Source organism: Chionomys nivalis, chromosome 12 (genome assembly GCF_950005125.1).
Source record: "Chionomys nivalis chromosome 12, mChiNiv1.1, whole genome shotgun sequence".
NCBI lineage: Eukaryota > Metazoa > Chordata > Mammalia > Rodentia > Cricetidae > Chionomys > Chionomys nivalis.
The window spans coordinates 10,069,388-10,087,541 of record NC_080097.1 but is presented as its reverse complement, the minus strand read 5'-3'; positions in this window follow the sequence as shown (position 1 = coordinate 10,087,541).

The window sequence follows — 18,154 nt, the reverse complement described above, 5'->3', positions numbered from 1 at the left end:
ACAAACAAAGAAACAAGAAAACAAGGTCAAGCTCTTCTCAGCAAAAGCCCAAACTGTGGAACCAAATTTTGATTTAGTTATTGTTATTTCTATGAAAAAATGTCATATGGAATCCATTTATAGAAAGAGGATTTATTTAGGTCTATAATTCCATCATGACAAGTAAGGGGTGGTAGCCAGAGCAGGAAACTGATACAATATATCCCTAACTAAATGAAAATATTGCAAACTATATATAGCATGGTGTTTGAACTCCAACTACTGTGTATTTATGACTTCCTTCAGGAAAATCACACCTCCTAAACCTCCCAAAACAAACACACAAACAAACATAAAACAGTATCACGAACTGGGGACACTCTTATTCTTATTACTAAGTATTTTATCATTTTTTCTCGAAGTAATAGAGATTTGATTGTCAGAAAATCGAGAAAAAGATATTAATTTGCTCTTAGACTAGCTTTAAATGTATCAAAGTGAAGTAACACATGTATTTAGGGCAATAACAGGACTTCAAATCTAGAAATCACTTTCTTTTTAAACAAATTTGTAGTCACTTCAGGTTTTGAAAAACCTTGTAAGCATTTCCCTAAGTGTCAAGTTCTGTTGCCTATGATTCATTTTGGATTGAATATGTAAGTATACTGATGAGTGTTGGTGCTTTTGCTTCAATTTATTGGCAAATAAAACTTCAGATTACTCATTCCCCTTAAATATAATTTCACAATACTACTTGCAGATATGCTTTCTATTAATTAGATATATTTTCTGTTCACAAAAATACTTAAAAGTGGTAGTTTTCACCAATTTATACAGAAACAGATGATGACAGAAGTTAACTGTACTACAAATTGTACTTTTGAATAGATATTTTTATTTGATCATAAAGTTATGAATGATTATGTTTCAAGGTCACATGGAATATATAGACAGATAGAAAGATATATATATATATATATATATATAGAGAGAGAGAGAGAGAGAACCCATATGCTTTTCCACATTTATATATTTAATATGTCCGCTTCAACAGTAATTAGCAAATTTAAACTTTAAAGTAATGACCAAGTGGAAATATTTGCCTGAATAATGTAAAACAGAGGCACCATTTTTTTGAGAGATATTGTGGAGTGTTCTGGCTGTATTTGGAAGTAAAATACTCCCGCACCTCCTGCTAAGTCCTTATTTGCTTTCTTAGATTTTCTTGAATATGAAAAAATTCTAATCATTCCAGATAATGCACCAATTATAGATTAAAAATAATTTTACTCTTGTATAATTTAATATACCTCTGACTTTATTTATCTTACTTACAGGAAAATAAGTGACTCAAAGACAACATACATAATAAAAAAAAAGCCCAAACTAGCATAGAGATGCCTATATAGTTTTTGTATTAAGATTATCCAATATAATTCTCCATTTTCTAACAGCAACTGGATTTATTTTATAATCCTGGAATATGACTTTGTAAGTATTGTAATATTATCATCCTCTGCACCTGGTGAATTTTATGATCATTGAGATCTTTTCATGTTTCATGAGATTCCTGAATGTTGCAGGCCTCTTTCTTCCCTCCTGGAAAGAATGTTTCAATTCAAAGGAAATAATTATCCACTGTAGTTTTACAGATGTGAAAATATAGATGTATGCTCCCCAATGTGTATGTGGTGAATTTGTTGTCAAAAAATGAAACTTCATCTTACAAACAAGTAAATTTTTACATGCACACAAATTTGGAGATTTCCCTAAAATACTGAAATTTAAGGATTAGTTCTAAATTATATACCAAAAATAAATATATTATTCAATTTATAATGATTAAATTTAGGCATACCTTTGTACAGTAATACTCATTACAATGGGATAATTGAATTATTGTGTGTGATTTTGTGTGTATGTGTGTGAGAGAGAAAGAGAGACAGAGAGAAAGAGAGAAAGAGAGAAAGAGAGAAAGAGAGAGAGAATGAGAAGCGAAGAGAATGAGAGACAGGTAAAAAGGGAGAGTGAGAGCAAGACTGGAAAAAACAATAACTATATTATAAAGACACCATATTTTCCTAGTATGCATTGTTCATCCATACAATTAAAACTAGAAATAAATTTATAAATACAGAAATGATTTTAATATTTAGGCAGTGATATCATTTAGTTTCATCAAAATATGGTTTCCATTTTTATTTCTTGTTATGTACTAGTGAATATTCTAATATCCTTGATAATTTAATCTTTACTGCTAAGGTTTGCCATGCATATGATTATTATTATTCTAAGATCAAGAGAGATGAAACTAAGAAGTAAATACATTAAGAAATTTACTGCATGTGAGTTTTTGTGTCAAGTTTTGAATACAAGAAAAGAAATCCCATTTTCTAAATGCACTTCAACTATTAAAATTTTGAGATGGAAAAATGATAAACAGCTTCTTAATGCAAAAGAGAAACAATTGCAAGTACTAATTGTGAAACCAAAGCAAATACTAATGTGTACCACCTCTCAGATAACATTTTTTCCTTAATTAATCTCAATTTTATTCCCAAATATTCACAACAAATTTATACTGCTACATTTATTTCATGATTTTAAAATCAGAAATTCTTGCTTATGAGCAACCAGTGATAATTGTGCATTCATTAAATAAATTAAAGTAGATAGACTGTGTATATATAATGAGGTACATGTATAAATATATAATGGTGTAAATATAAGAAAATAAACCCAGTAATAATTAATAGTTGTGCCAGTGAGATGGCTCAGCAGGTAGAAAGACTTTGCTCAGTATGATAATAAAAGTTTAATCGCTGAAACCCACATGAGCAGACTAATGCCATTCTTCTTGTAATGTCTTCAAGTGGGCCGTGGCATCAGATATATGCACTCAATCTATCAAATCAATTAGGGACCAAGTATTCAAACAAATGAGCCAAGGTGGACATTCTCATTCATATTTCCAAAGTAACTAGTGTAGTTTACTTACTAATTAGTTATATATTATGATAGTAGATTTTTGACATCCTGATTTTTACAATAGCAAAAAAGATGGAAATTTTCTATACATAATTTAATGAGGTATATCCAAATGTGCCTGCATTCATTTTCTCTGTAATGAAATTTCTGGTAAAATAATTTTCCTAGACATATTCTAAAATTTGGAGTTCAATAAATTATAATGTACTCTAAAACCTTTTCACAGGGCAACCATAGTACAAGTAATGTTACAGCTAAAAGAATATTTATTTTCATTGCTACTTTGAAGTGGGCCAAACATGGAAGATTTGAAATTATTTTTTCACCAGTATTTATTAATTAATTGTGCATTAGGAGAATCACTATTATTTATTAATGAGTTATCGTTAGATGCTAAGCTAATAAAAAGTTCAATAAGAAAAAAACTGTAAGTGAAATTCAGAAAAACTTTAAAAATATGTTTAAAAATATGCTTTTTTATTATAATAGAAAGGAAAATTTAAATATGACCTTGAGTCACTTATCTTTCAATCTGCATACTCACCAAGTGTAATCTAGGCATTTCTATTATTAACAGTTACATTTGCTTATTTGTGGTTTAATGATTTTGCAAGCTCGTTTTTGTGAGAAGTACATTGGAGAGAGCTCGGGGCCTTACTTATTCTGGCCAAAAGCTCTGGTATTCCCAAGACATTAAAAGTTCCTATTCCTTCTGCTACCTTCAAAGTCATAACCTGAAATTTAAAATATTGAAGGATTTGCTATAGTAGAAATAAGTATTCTCATAAAAGTAGTAATAAATGTGTCCATATAGTACACTCTTATAAATCATTTGGGATATCACATTTAACATACCAAGTTTTAAATAAATATAATATCTATATTTCCCATAATTAAAATTTATTTTAGCAATAATTACTGATATTGCATTAGTAAAGGGAAAACATAAAGAATGTTTTAAGCATATATAAAATTATACTATGTTTTGCATTTAAATTAATAGGAAATTTAGAAAAATTAGTAAATTAAGAACATTCCCTCATTATCTAGGAATGAATGTGTATAATTCACAGGATGGAGACGAGCCTTCCATCTACACCTGTCACTGAAACAATACAATGTGGAATCACCTCTCCCAGTACTTTCAAAGTTTAGATGAAATTGATTATGCTCACTCTTGGTAAGTTATAAATATCTAGACTCTAGAATCTAAAGTGACCTTTTGCTGTGGAAGGTCCTTCTGTCTGTGTGTCGCTTTTCTTGGTTAATAAATAAAGAGATTACTTTGGCCTGTTGGTAGGGCAGAACTTAGGTAGGCGGGAGATGGAACTGAATGCTGGGAGAAAGAAGGGCAAGTCAGGGAAACACCATGGATCCACTACAATGATGAAACTTTGCTGGTAGGCCATGACCTCGTGGTGATACACAGATTAATGGGAATTTGTTAAATTAAAATGTAAGAGTTAGCCAATAAGAAGTTAAAGCTAATGAGCCAAGCAGTGACTTAATTAGTACAGTCTCTGTGTGATTACTTCTGCTGTAAGCTAGCCAGACGGCTGGAAAAGAACAAGCAGTCCTCTTCCTCTTACCACCTTTTATCAGTAAAAATATACTATAGTAGAAGACCTTGTTCAGCCTTGATCCATGAGGGTCTTGGTCCAGTATTAACTTGATAAGCCAGGACTTTTTGACTCCACATGGGAGTCTGTACCCTCTCTGAGGAGTGCTGGGGAGTTGAGGAGGAGAGGAGTAAGGGCAGCAGGAGAAGGAAAGAAAGGGAGAACTGTAGTTAGTATGTCAAATGAATAAAATATTTAAAACAAAACAAAAATGTGCATATGTCTGATTGAGAATAAACAAAAACCTTTGCTGTTGTTGGTCATCTCAGGAGGTTTGTGAAAAGCTCTTAGTGTAGACTGGTTTCAATACAGAATTCTCGCCATAGGTCCTTTCTTGAAACCTCTGCTAAGGTCTTCTTTCCATGAGATAAATGTGAGGCAGATGCTCCCACAGGTGAATATTTTACATCTCAACTGTTGTGGGTTCTAGCTGTGCTTTTAAGTTTTACTAAACTTTTTTAACAGTTTGACGAACGGTTCTACAATCCAATCCTATGTAGCTCTATTCATATATTTTTTAATATATCTTTTTTTAATTTGTCAATTTTGAAGTTCTTATTTATGGTTTTTTACAAATTTTTACTGAATACAATTATATATATATATATATATAATTTTTACAGACTCTTTTTTAGTGTTTTTATTGAGATATACATTTTTCCCACTCTGCTTCCTTCCTCTCCTCTCCTGTTCTACCTTCTCCCTACCCCCACATTACAAATTTACTCAGGAGATCTTGTATTTTTTTCCTTCCTAAGTGGATTTAAGTATTCATCTTCAACAAATAGTGTTCCATAACTGGATCTTGACATGTAGAATAATAAAAATAGATACATACTTATTGTATGCCCAAAATTCAGTTCCAAATGGAAAAAGACCACAACCTAAATGCAACCACACTGAACCTCATAGAAAAGAAAGTGAGAAGCACCCTTGAAGGCATTGGCATAGTAGACTACTACCTAGCTATAACTTCAGAAACACAGTCCCTGAGATTAAGGATTAATAAACAGGACCTCCTAAAACTGAGAAGCTTCTGTAAAGGACATAGTAAACAAGAAAAAATGGCAGCCTACAGAATGGGAAAAGATATTCCCTTAACTCCACATCTGAGAGAGGACTGATCTACAATATGTATATATAACTCAAGAAACTGGGAACACAAATACCAAATAATCCAATTAAATAATGGCTACAAATCGAAACGGAAAACTCTCAGCAGATGACTCTCAGAAGGTCAAAGACACTAAAAGAAATTTTTTTATTAAATCTTATTGTGTGTGTGCGTATGTCTCTATGTGTGTCAAAGTTAGAGGACTTCCTTATAGTATATGGATCTCAGTGGTTGGACTTAGGTTGTCAGGCTTGGGGGCAATTTCTTTTCCTCTCTGAGACATCTGGATGTATCATTCTCTTGCTTCTGATTCATATTGGGTACCCAGGTTTTAATGGATCCTCAGATCTTAGCCAGAATATAAACTCTTCTAGTAGATATTTTCGCAGGCATTGCCTTCTGTTCTTTTATGTATTCCACTCCACCTTAACTCCTCTGTATGTTGTTGGCATTTTTCTAGGAACAAGATGTGTGAAAGGAACAAAGGGAGTGAGTTTACCATTCATTAACATGACACTGTTTCCCACCAAGATATTAAACTTATTTTCTCATAGTGTGTTTTGTACTCTCGGGTACTTTGGCTAGGCATACATGCTATTTACTTTTATTTCAGTCTATTGGTTTTTATATTGAGAAAACTCTTACTATTTTGTAAAAATATTTTATCACTGAAAAAAATCAGTAATAAATCCTTTTCTATTTTATCATGTTGTCCATTCACTGGTGTGTTTGGAGAGAAAAGGAACAAGCTTACTGAATACCGAACAGGAAATGAAAGGCTGTTGAAAAGCAAATAATGAGTTAATATGGAAAATATTATCCCCCTGAAAATCAGAACCTGCTATCAGCTAGTGAAGCAATCTAAAGAGAACACAGATTAATTTTGTGTAGCAGAATTGTGCTTCACACGAAATAAAGGCTGATACCATGTAAATGATTATTTTTTAAGTTGTCTGGAGGATTAATTTCAAATACAAGGAGAATCAAATTCATCCTTGATAGAAAGTACATTTTAAATCAAAAAGAAAAATACGTGTTTAGAGTATTATATGACTTTTAGTTTCCTTATATAACTTTAAGTCTCAGTCTTTGAAATTTTAAGTCTTTTTTTTTTTTTTTTTTTCTTTTTTTTTTTGGTTTTTTGAGACAGGGTTTCTCTGTGGCTTTGGAGCCTGTCCTAGAACTAGCTCCGTAGACCAGGCTGGTCTCGAACTCACAGAGATCCGCCTGCCTCTGCCTCCCGAGTGCTGGGATTAAAGGCGTGCGCCACCATCGCCCGGCTAAATTTTAAGTCTTAAAAAATTGCTCTAGCAATAAATTGATGTTCTTAGTTTAATACAAGTAAGCATCATGTAGAAGGGTGGATAAGTGTGATGAAGAGCAGAGTAGAGATCAAATCCACGAGATACATACTTGAGGTGTGTATCACAGTGGTCTCCAGAAGGGCAGGACTTAAAACTTGCAAAGCTATATCCCCCCTCCACTGGAAATGTATTTTTTTGTGTGTGTGACAGGGTTTCTCTGTTTTTAAAAGTAAGCTTGTATGCTTTAAGGCAGGGGTTCTCAATTTTCCTAATGCTGTGACCCATTAATACAGTTCTTCATTTTGTGATGACACCCAACCATAAAATTATTTTGTTATTTCATAACTATATTTTTTACTTTTATGAATCATAATATAAATATCTGTACTTCTGATGGTATTAGGTGACCACTGTGAAACAGTCATCTTTCCTCCTTGGTTAGCAACCCACACGTTGAGAATCACTGTTTTAACACAATAGTTTTATATTTAATGTATAGACAATAAAATTTTACTCATTCATGTACCGCAAAATATAGTTTTAGCATTATGTTTCAAGAGTTAGATTCATGGTAACACAAATAATGAGAAAGAAGAAAATAATATATAAAAACATGTCGAAATATAGATAAGGCACCTACCACATTGATGGTCCCTTTCTAGACATTACAGATCTTTTCATCCCTTCCATTAATTTTCACCAAGCTTTATGTTTTCATGAAGACAAACAACTTTGACTAAATATTTAATACACACTGTGTATTAACATTTTCTGTTGTTTAAAATCAAATTTTACAAAAACGAATTTGTAAATCATTTATTGCCTTAAGAGGTAAGTGTAGGTAAATTAATATTTACATATTTAGGTAAATTAGTATTCAATAATAATAAAAGTATGAAATGAAAATTTATTCGCATTAAATAAAATTATTCATCCATTCTTGTTTCTCCTATCTCTCTAACTCCTAGCAGAGAATCAAACCAGACTAGATCCAAGCATGAGAAGGAGAAATGGATATGGGACCTAACCCCTGACAAAGAAAATGTCTGTAATTGGTACTCACCTGCAAATAAAAAATAGTTTTCCCCAAACAAGTCTCACTATGTATCAACCACACTTCAAGAGAGGCTTCATGTACAGAAGAAACTATTCAAAACAATGTGAGAGAAATGAAATTTTTTGCAGACACTTTGTCCTACATTATATTGGTGAGGAAGTATTGTTTTCTCATTTGTGATTTGCTTTTTTATTTTGTTTGTGAGTTTTGTGTTCTTGTGTGTGGTATATAATTTTATGTTTTTTTATTTTTGTTTTTGCTTTCTTTGTTTTTTTTTGGCTTTTGTTTTTTAAATTTAATAATGCTCTCAAGTTTCTTTGTAATCTAAAAGGAAGTGCATGAATTTGGGATGTTGGGGAGGCTTTGGGGGAAGAGAAACTTGATGAGAATATATTGTATGGAAAATATTTTCATTTAAAAATTGTGATACATGAAAGCCACACATATATGTGTTTATAAGAATGTTTTTAGAAAAGAGGAATTACACAGGTTTAATAAAGTAGCAGAAGATGTTTCTCCCCTACAATCCATGACTGCACTAGTTACAGATGATTTACTATGCTTACAGTAACAGAAATGATGTCCTTCCAGTTGAATGGGCCTTAACTAAAATTGACATCTGTTGGCTACCACCAAGAAATAAGGACCACTACTAAACCTGTACGGGTATCATTGCACAATTCATGTTCATACAGCCAAGTTATGTTTGTGAGATGTGATGTCAGGAGAAAGGACTTGTCTCCACACTTTAGGAGGCAAAACAGAGCAGCAATAAATTGCAAGGAAGGTTTTTTTTGTCACCCCTGATAAATAACATGAAATAAGATTTATTGTTCTTGGTACTGTTTTTATTTTAATCTATTTTTTGTTTGTTTTTATTTTCAATACACTATTACTCTGGGAAAACATTATATTATCACCCAAAATGCTGTATGTCATTTAAACTATGTAACTATAAGATTATATAACTATATATGTGTGTGTATTCATATGCCTTGGTACAATTTTATGTAAATATGAAATATTTTGACTCCCATTGCTTTTTCAAACTTCCTTAACTGCTATTTATCTTACATTCTTTCCATGCTTTCTGTACTGTCCTCCCATCATCTTGCCTAGTTAAAGACAGCACCCAATTTTTCTATTCGTATCACCTGTATTCTATTTCCCTGCCTGGAACTCATCCTACTATCATGGCTGCTTTTTACCTTTCTGGTCTGTGGTTGCAGTAGGTCATATATTAACATCAGAAAAACATGACACTAGACATCACACATAAAGCATAACATGCAGCAGTTTTGTTTTGGAGTCTGTACTGCCTGAATTCTCTAGTTCCATCCATTTACTTGCCTGCTTCCTCATTTCATTTTTCTTTTTCCTTTTCTTTTTTGCTTTTTAAAATTATTATTATTATTACAAATTTCCACCTCCTCCCATTTCTCTCCTCCTCCCCCCACTCCCACTCCCCCTCTCTCTCCAGTCCTAGGAGTAGTCAGGGTTCCCTGCCCTGTGGGAAGTCCAAGGTCCTCCCCCCCTCCATCCTGGTCTAGGAATGTGAGCATCCAAACAGACTAGGTTCCCACAAAGCCAGTACATGCAGTAGAATCAAAACCCAGTGCCATTGTCCTTGGCTTCTCAGTCAGCCCTCATTGTCAGCCACGTTCAGAGAGTCCGGTTTGACCACATGCTCCATCAGTCCCAGTCCAGCTGGCCTTGGTGCGCTCCAATTAGAGCGGCCCCATGTCACAGTGGATGGGTGCACCCGTCGCGGCCCTGACTTCCTTGCTCATGTTCTCCCTCCTTCTGCTCCTCATTTGGACCTTGGGAGCTCAGTCCAGTGCTCCAATGTGGGTCTCTGTCTCTATTTCCATCCATCGCCAGATGAAGGTTCTATGGTGATATGCAAGATATTCATTAGAGTGACTATAGTATAGGGCCAATTCAGGCGCCCTCTCCTCAGCTGCTCAAGGAACAGCTGGGGACATCTCCTTGGACACCTGGGAACCCCTCTAGAGTCATTTTTCTTTTCAGAAGAATGGTATTCTGTTTTGTGTATCTATGCCACGTTTTCATTCTCCACTCATCAATTGAAGGAAATTGAAATTGTTTCCATTTTATTCCTTCCATTATCACAGATTTTCATATAATATTCAATTTTGGAGAAGTGATACCCAAATAATTCTGCATGTAATCATTTGGATTTGATGAGAGGGTAACTCAGGAAAGGTCACATATTACTCTTTCTAACATTTAGTTGATAATAAAATATATTTGTTGTTAAATATTCTAATTTTTATTAAAATTCCAATGCTAGTTTGGGAACAAATAATATGTGGGTAGCCAATTATTGCATTGCTTTGTTATTATTGATTGAGACATTTCCTGTGTAGAGTCTCAAAATTTTTCACCAAACTGAGATTAAAGAAATAGTAAAGCATTTCCCACAGATGGGAGACTTCACTCGTTTAGCTGCCTGCAAGATGTGCAGGGCAAACCGATGCTGCAATTTCTGTGACTCAGAACTCACGCTGGAGTAGGGGTTTTAGTTATTCACCCACGTGTGAGTGACATGTGCTCGTATCTCACTACTCACCCAGCTCAGCTTCTGTACCTAATCCCATTAGCCTGGATGGTTTAGCACACTATAACTCATACATTTGATGTGCAATCTGTCAACTGAAAACACAATTAGTGAGTAAAATAAAAGATGGATAGCAGTCATTGCTTCAGCTAAGCCATTAATGGTGTCTCCCCTTCAACATTTTTTGCTTCTGGTTTCTTCCATTGCTGATGGAGTCTTTTTCTCAAGACCTTAATCACAAGCTACAGGAATTGCTGCAATATTATTATGGGGACTTTTTCTAATTAACATTTCAGAAGCAATTATTTTGAAATTTCTGAAGACTTCAACAGTGATTTCCTATTCATATAAAGGTTTAATTTTTTTCTCTGAAGCCCTATCTATATTTGAGTGATGAGACTGACTGAGAATGCAAAATTAGATCACTATAAAACCTACAAGGCCATATTTCTTTTCTGTTTCATATTTTTACTGTAATATTGAGAGATTGTCTGATTTTATTCTTACTTTATGAATTTTACTTTGTACAGTTAGATGAAGCAAGGTGACATCATCGACATTCTGCCTCTAAATAAGTGAAACAGTGAACACAGTAACATTTTTACATTAGTATGGTGCATCTGTCACAATTAATGGACCATTGGTTGGCATGTTATTATTAACCCAAGGTTAAACTGATTTATTACCAATCTCTAATGCTACAATGTCCTCAGTGTTTATGACATGTTTATGTATGTACCCATATCATCACTAATGAAAATCTGACCAGATGCACAGGCAGAAAATGGAGGCTATATGTTCTGGAAACATCTATTAACAGATCATACTATGTGATTAAATCTTTCCAGTATCAGTGAAGAAACATTTTGAGAAACATTCTTAAATAGAATCAACATGAATCTCATATTGCTTTTGTTGTTGTTTGAGATGCAGGCATAAGAATTATATTTTTGTTATTGTCTTACATCAAGAATGAAACTAGGTATTTGAGAACAGACAATGGAAAGGGTCTTTTTTGAGAATTGCACAACATGAGTAAAGGTGTTGCAAACCTTAGATTTGCCACTTTTTATATGAGTTCAATAAAGAATACAACTAGAACTTGGACACTATTTTTAACTTCTTCACTATTGCATTTATGATCAGAATAATCTATACAGTATGACCATGTTCATCAGTGTGATCTTAAGTGTATCAATGACCCTGAAAAGGTTTATTGACAGCTAGACACAATCTACAGTCTCCTATGAAGAGAGAACTTCTGTGAAAGAATTGCTGATATCAGATGGGCATAGAAGCATGTTTGTGGGTCGTTGTGTTGATAGCTAATTGATACAGAAATTGACAGTTTATTGTGGGTAGCATCAATCCCTGTCAGGTAAGCCAGGCTTGTATAAGATAGTTATTTTAAAAATGTAGATAAAAATATTAATTTGGATGTGTAGGGAGAAACTGAGGGAAGGAAAAGTATATGACCAATCTATATTGTTACAAAATTAGGGGAAAATTTACAACAACAAAAAAAATGGTTGCTGACCAAGCTAGATAAGTAGTAAATGACATCACTACTCGATAATTTCTTCTTCATTTCCAGCTTGAATACTCTTCCTGACTCCTTTCCATGATGAACTATGACTTAGACATATTATATGAAATAAATATTTTTATCCTTTCTATTTACTTATTCATAGTGTTTCATTATAACAACAGAAAAATAACTAGATTATCCATATTCAAACATACTTAGAAACATAATTATTAGCACACAGTTTGTAAATGAATCTCAACACATTACTACGTGAGTGCTGCAAACTAAAACTGGAATTCACGTGCCAGGATTACCCTCTTGAGTGTTGTGTTTATAATAATAATACTCCATTAGTAATTATAACACCATTGTCTTTCTTACATTTGATTCATGCAGGATTCTTCTACTCTTGGTCCTCTTCCAATCTCAAAACTTTTCTAGAGGGTGAATTTTTGATTTCATCTTAAACTAGTTACTGAATGGATGCTAAAACTTTTTTTTATTTTTGTAGTGTACCAAATGACAGTGGTTTTTGGAAGACATCAGATTTTTGACAATAGGGTAAGTAAAGAAAAATTGCTCTCACCTATAAGTGTTGAGACTTTCACTTTCTTACAGAGACATATATAAAAAAAATGGTGTTTAATAGATGAATATACTTTCAATATCTCCTTTCTGTAATGTGACATTTGTGCAGGTGGTTCTCGAGCCTTCAAACTGAAATTGAATTATACTAGCTGTTCATCTCCTTTTTCCAGCTTGGGGAAATCATACTACCTTTTCAGTACCTTAACAATTTCTAGCAGTGGATAATTGCATATATAACTATATAAGCTATAGGTTAGGTCTTTTTTAAAGAAATATAACACAACTTGCACTCTGGCTTTGAAATACATGCTATTTTGTCAGATAAATCCATTTTTACTGATTAACATAATGTGTCAGAATGTATTCTAGCCAATATATGTGCATATGTATTTTATATATATACATATATATATCAAACATTTATAATCACAAACTCACGTACTTATTTTTATAAAAAAAATCCTGTTTGTAAATGCACAGAACTTCTAAATATATTGACAATAATTTTACTACTGATACTTTAATGTTTTAAATTGAAGTACAAAAAAAGAAAAAAAATTAAATTTTTGTTGTTTTATTCTATTTATTTTTGGAAAATATTCTAATTTTCTTATAAATAAAAACACTACACCTCTTATTTGCTGAATCCACTCAAACATTCGTTCACTACAAAATTCTATCCAAATGATGAACTTCAATGTGATTTGAGTGGTTTAATTCAAAGATTATACTTTCAGTATTAAGTTTTTTCAAATTTGTTATCTATGGTTATTTCCACCTCATTAACTGGCAAACTTTATTTCTTTATCCATCATTAAAAAAGAAAATACTGTAATAGCGTTTAAACCAGAAGATAATTTGTTTGGCCTTGTATCATGTTGCAGGACTTATGTATCCATAATATAACAATTTGGGCAATAAAATATTTACCGATTCAAGAATATTTCATGATTTATCTATTTTTTCCTATTTTTCTATTATTCATAGAATAATAGAAATTTACAAAAAAAATTCAGGTAGTAGCTTTCTGAACACACAGAATGCATTTTTGTACTCATTAAAGCTCTCTGGGTTATCCCACTTCAAAAACCTTAGTGTCCATTGCTGATGATTTTGACAGTTGTCTGCCTGGTTCTTTATGTTTCAGTTCTTGCCTCCAGCAAAGTTTTTCCTGTCTAAAACATCAGAGATGTGTAAGAAAGAAGATTGCACTCTCAGTTATACACTGCTTCACCGGCGTGTATATTAATGATAGGATATTGTTTTTCCATATTAGAGAATGCAAGCTTGCAAATTCCTGTTCAATAGGGCCTTAAGTAAAGGCATTAATCATAAACCCAAACTATTAAATTATCATATAGCTTACTATTTCAATTCCTACTAGTTGTTATTGCATTGGTTCACTCTATAATTTATTGAAAAGCTGAAACATATTTTGTAATACAATCTCTATTTATTCCTGATTTAAAAAAATCTGAGAAATTGCAGTTTGCAAGAGAGTCAATACTTTTCTAAGAAATACATCTTTCCATTCTTGTATCATTTGTTGTCTTTGATAATAAGATGCTTGACATTTTCTGTGATTGCACTTCTATTTCTAAGAATTTACTTTCTCTTATATTCTCTCAAAGCATGAGAGCTGTTGAATATATATACCATTTTCCAAGCCTGGAGGATTAAACCCCTGCCTCAGCTTCCAACCAATATTGATAAATTATACTTTTGTGAGAAATTTATCTCTTTTCCACTTTAGGTGATAATCAGTCACTGATTCTAAGTATATCTGTAATATTTTAGATCAAATAAAATAATTGATATTCCCCAAAGAAGAAGATAAGATAGGGAAATGATAAATGTCTTGAGCTTTATGGCTTTCCAGTAACATATAATGAGAATTGACCCAAAATAAAATAATTAGATCAGAAAAGATTGTTTTTGATCTATTAGGTCTCAGTCTTGCTTCCCAACTTCACATGAAAACTTTTGCTCATTTCACTGTGTCTAAAATTGTCTGTGCTGTTGACCTCAATCTACAGAGCCCACTGATAAACTGTTTCTTGTTAATATACCTAGAGATAGAGACTCATAATTGATAAATTATAGCAACACCTTACCAGTGGTATCTTTAATTATCCTTCCTGATATTTATATTGTAACAATTAAATGAAAACAAAATAATATTAATTTAAATTATAATCAGAAAGGAACCAGATTTGGAAGGAGATTTGTTTTTTTTTAAAACTGAAGACATGTTAAATATATATTTCAGCAATTTTATCTATTTATTTTTGTTTATAAATTTATTTCCATGAATAATTTTTCACTATTTGTATAAATGACTACCTAGATTATTTTCAGAATTTCAATGTCATATTTTTTCTTCTTATCTGTTTTTATTTAAATATATACATATATATCCTTTTATCTATATGTAATAAATAATATTTATATTATGTCTATTACAGAAAAACATTTTGTTCTTATGAACTTTTTCCATTTTTTTACATTTATATTGATATGTTTATGAATTAATTACTAAATTCAAAGTGAATGATATTTATTAAATGGTGTATTGCAACTCTGTAAAAGTCCTTACTTTCATTTTTAAGAATATGTTACTTTTCTGCTCTTTTGTATGATTTGGAGTATGGACTCAGTGACTTTTTCACAGACATATTGCCCGGTGTCACAACATTATCTTTTAAAGCTCTTCCACTTTGGATAGCATCAGTTCTTCTTAAACGTTAATTGACAATGAACACATGAAATATTTTATAGTTTTTTCATATATAGTATTGAATTATTTATACATCATTTTTCTTGCTATATTTTCATTGTAGTGATTTCTCAAATTATCTTTCTATGATGTTTTAGAAATTAAAAAATAGTTACATAATCTTGCCTCTTCCACTTCCTTTCTCCAGCCCCTTCTATCTCGACTCTTAAACGTCTTAATCTCACTGTTTCTTTTCTTTGATTCTTATTTTTACGTGTGGTAAATGCATAAATGTAGAGATGTTACCCAAGTCTTTTTGTAATTAATTGTTTGTATATGCTTTCAAAATTGACCAATTATTATTGGATATCAGAAGGCTCATCTTTGAGCAAGGCTAATTCTCTTTCAGCAGTCAGAATGGGATGTCTGTCTCTATAGGTGCTGCTTTTATTTGATAAAAAATAAATCTGTTTGGGACAATGGCTTAGCAGAGTAAAGTCAGGGAAACTCTTGGGAGAGGGTTGAACGGGAGGGGAGAGGAAGGAAGGGAAGCAGAAAAAAAATGTAGAGCTCAATAAAAATTAATAAAAAAAGAAAAAATCCAAACAGACATATAGAGATGGTATGTGGAGTCAAAGAGACACCATGTAAGTGCTGAAGTAAGAGTAACATGCTGGTACCAGTAAGCCACAACCTAGTGGCAATACACAGAATACAATCAATAGAAATGGGTCAATTTAAAATATAAGATGTAGTTAATAAAAAGCCTGAGCTAATAGACCAAACTGTTGCAATTAATATAGTTTCTATGTGATTATTTATATCTGAGTGGCCGGAAAACTCAAGAACAGTCTCCACTTACAAAATGGTTCCCACCATCTGAGGCATGAATCCACATAAGATGCAAAAAACCTTTAAAAAAAAAGAGGACTTTTTTGACCCACAAAAAACAGGAGCTAAGTGTAGCTTTTTGGTAGGGATTTTTTTTTTTTCAGATAGGTACTATTTGCTGACTGTGCTCAGAACCATGACTCCTTTAAGAGAAGGCCTTCTAGCCGGGCAGTGGTGACGCACACCTTTAATCCCAGCATTCGGGAGGCAGAGGCAGGCGGATCTCTGTGAGTTCGAGACCAGCCTGGTCTATAAGAGCTAGTTCCAGGACAGGCTCCAAAACCACAGAGAAACCCTGTCTCAAAAAACAAAAAAACAAAACAAAACAAAAAAACCCAAAAACCAAAAAACAAAAAAAAAAAAGAGAGAGAGAGAGAGAAGGCCTTCTGATTCATCATTAGCAACAAAATCTGCACTGCTTCTTTGAGAGCTGGCTTCCTGGTTTATGCTGGGTCTGTTATGGAGCACTTACATGAGAACTGTGAGCTTTCAGAGGTGGTAAAAGTACGTCCACCCTCTTGTATGGGGCAGAGACAAAAGACAGGGCCAAGGAGTTAGCCCTAGCTGTGCCCACTTAACATTAAAAAGAAAATGTTCTCATGATCAAAATGATGTGGGATGTCCTTTTGTAATTTGTATTGTTTGTATTAGATAATGAATAAAGCTATTTTGGCGAATGGCCTAGCAGAGTAAAGCCAGGCAGGAAATGCAAACAGAAATGTAGAGAGAGAGAGTAGGTGGAGTCAAAGAGGGGCCAGTTAGCTGCAGAAGGAGGCAGAGACCATGTAGCTGCCAAATATATATATATACTCCTGGTCAAGAAATGTTTATAGATATACAGTAAAGACAGATTCAGACAAAAATAAACCTCTAAACAGGTCACAGTATGTTTACAAAATGTATGTAGACTTGGGAAAGAGAAAAAAAAATACAGGCAGTTATAAAAATAGTTCTCAAAAATAAAACATAGTCTTTAAAAAGACAGCTAAAGCAATATAAAATAGTACAGTCATAGATTAAAGGTTTATAGAAAATAAGTCACATAAGATGGAATATACATAGAGAGTTTGGATATATATTTTTTTTTCTTTGAAATTTTTGATACAGAGAGACATTTGATTCTCGCAATGCTTAGTTAAACCAACAAAAATGTATCTTGACTTCAAAATTGGGGTCTAAGGATATATTACTTTAGAAAAGAGTTTCTACTTTTGTTTCCACAGAAGATGAGAACCTATGGACTCCTTCCAGTCTAATGTAGTATGATAGATCTGAAAAGTCTCCACAAACTCTAAGAATACTTCACCCAACAAGCATCAAGAAGCAGTTTGGAAAAGACTATGTCCAAATTCCCAAAATTATTGTTTATATTTGTTTGTTTTTCACTTAAAGGGGGTTATGATATAAAGATGAATACTTTGCACACTAACTCACACCAGTTTTTTTTTCCCTGCACGTACTAGTGCTTGCTTGCAGAGGTACTGTTGGAAAGTGACAGCTACTGGGTGAGAAGGCGTTACCTTCCCCTAGAGATGTGAACCGTTAAAGATTATCCACATTAACAGATTTCCAAAAACTCACGTATATATGGGCATCACTAACTAGATTTAGAAATTCAGAGGGAACATGTTGGGAGAAGGTTTGCAGGAGGAGTTGGAAGTAGTTAGATTAATACATTTATGCAATTTTCAAAGAATAATTGAAAATTTCTGAAATAAAATCTAAAGTGCTCCATGAAGTAGATATGACCTAGAGATTGATATTATAAAAATAAACTATATCTACTGAA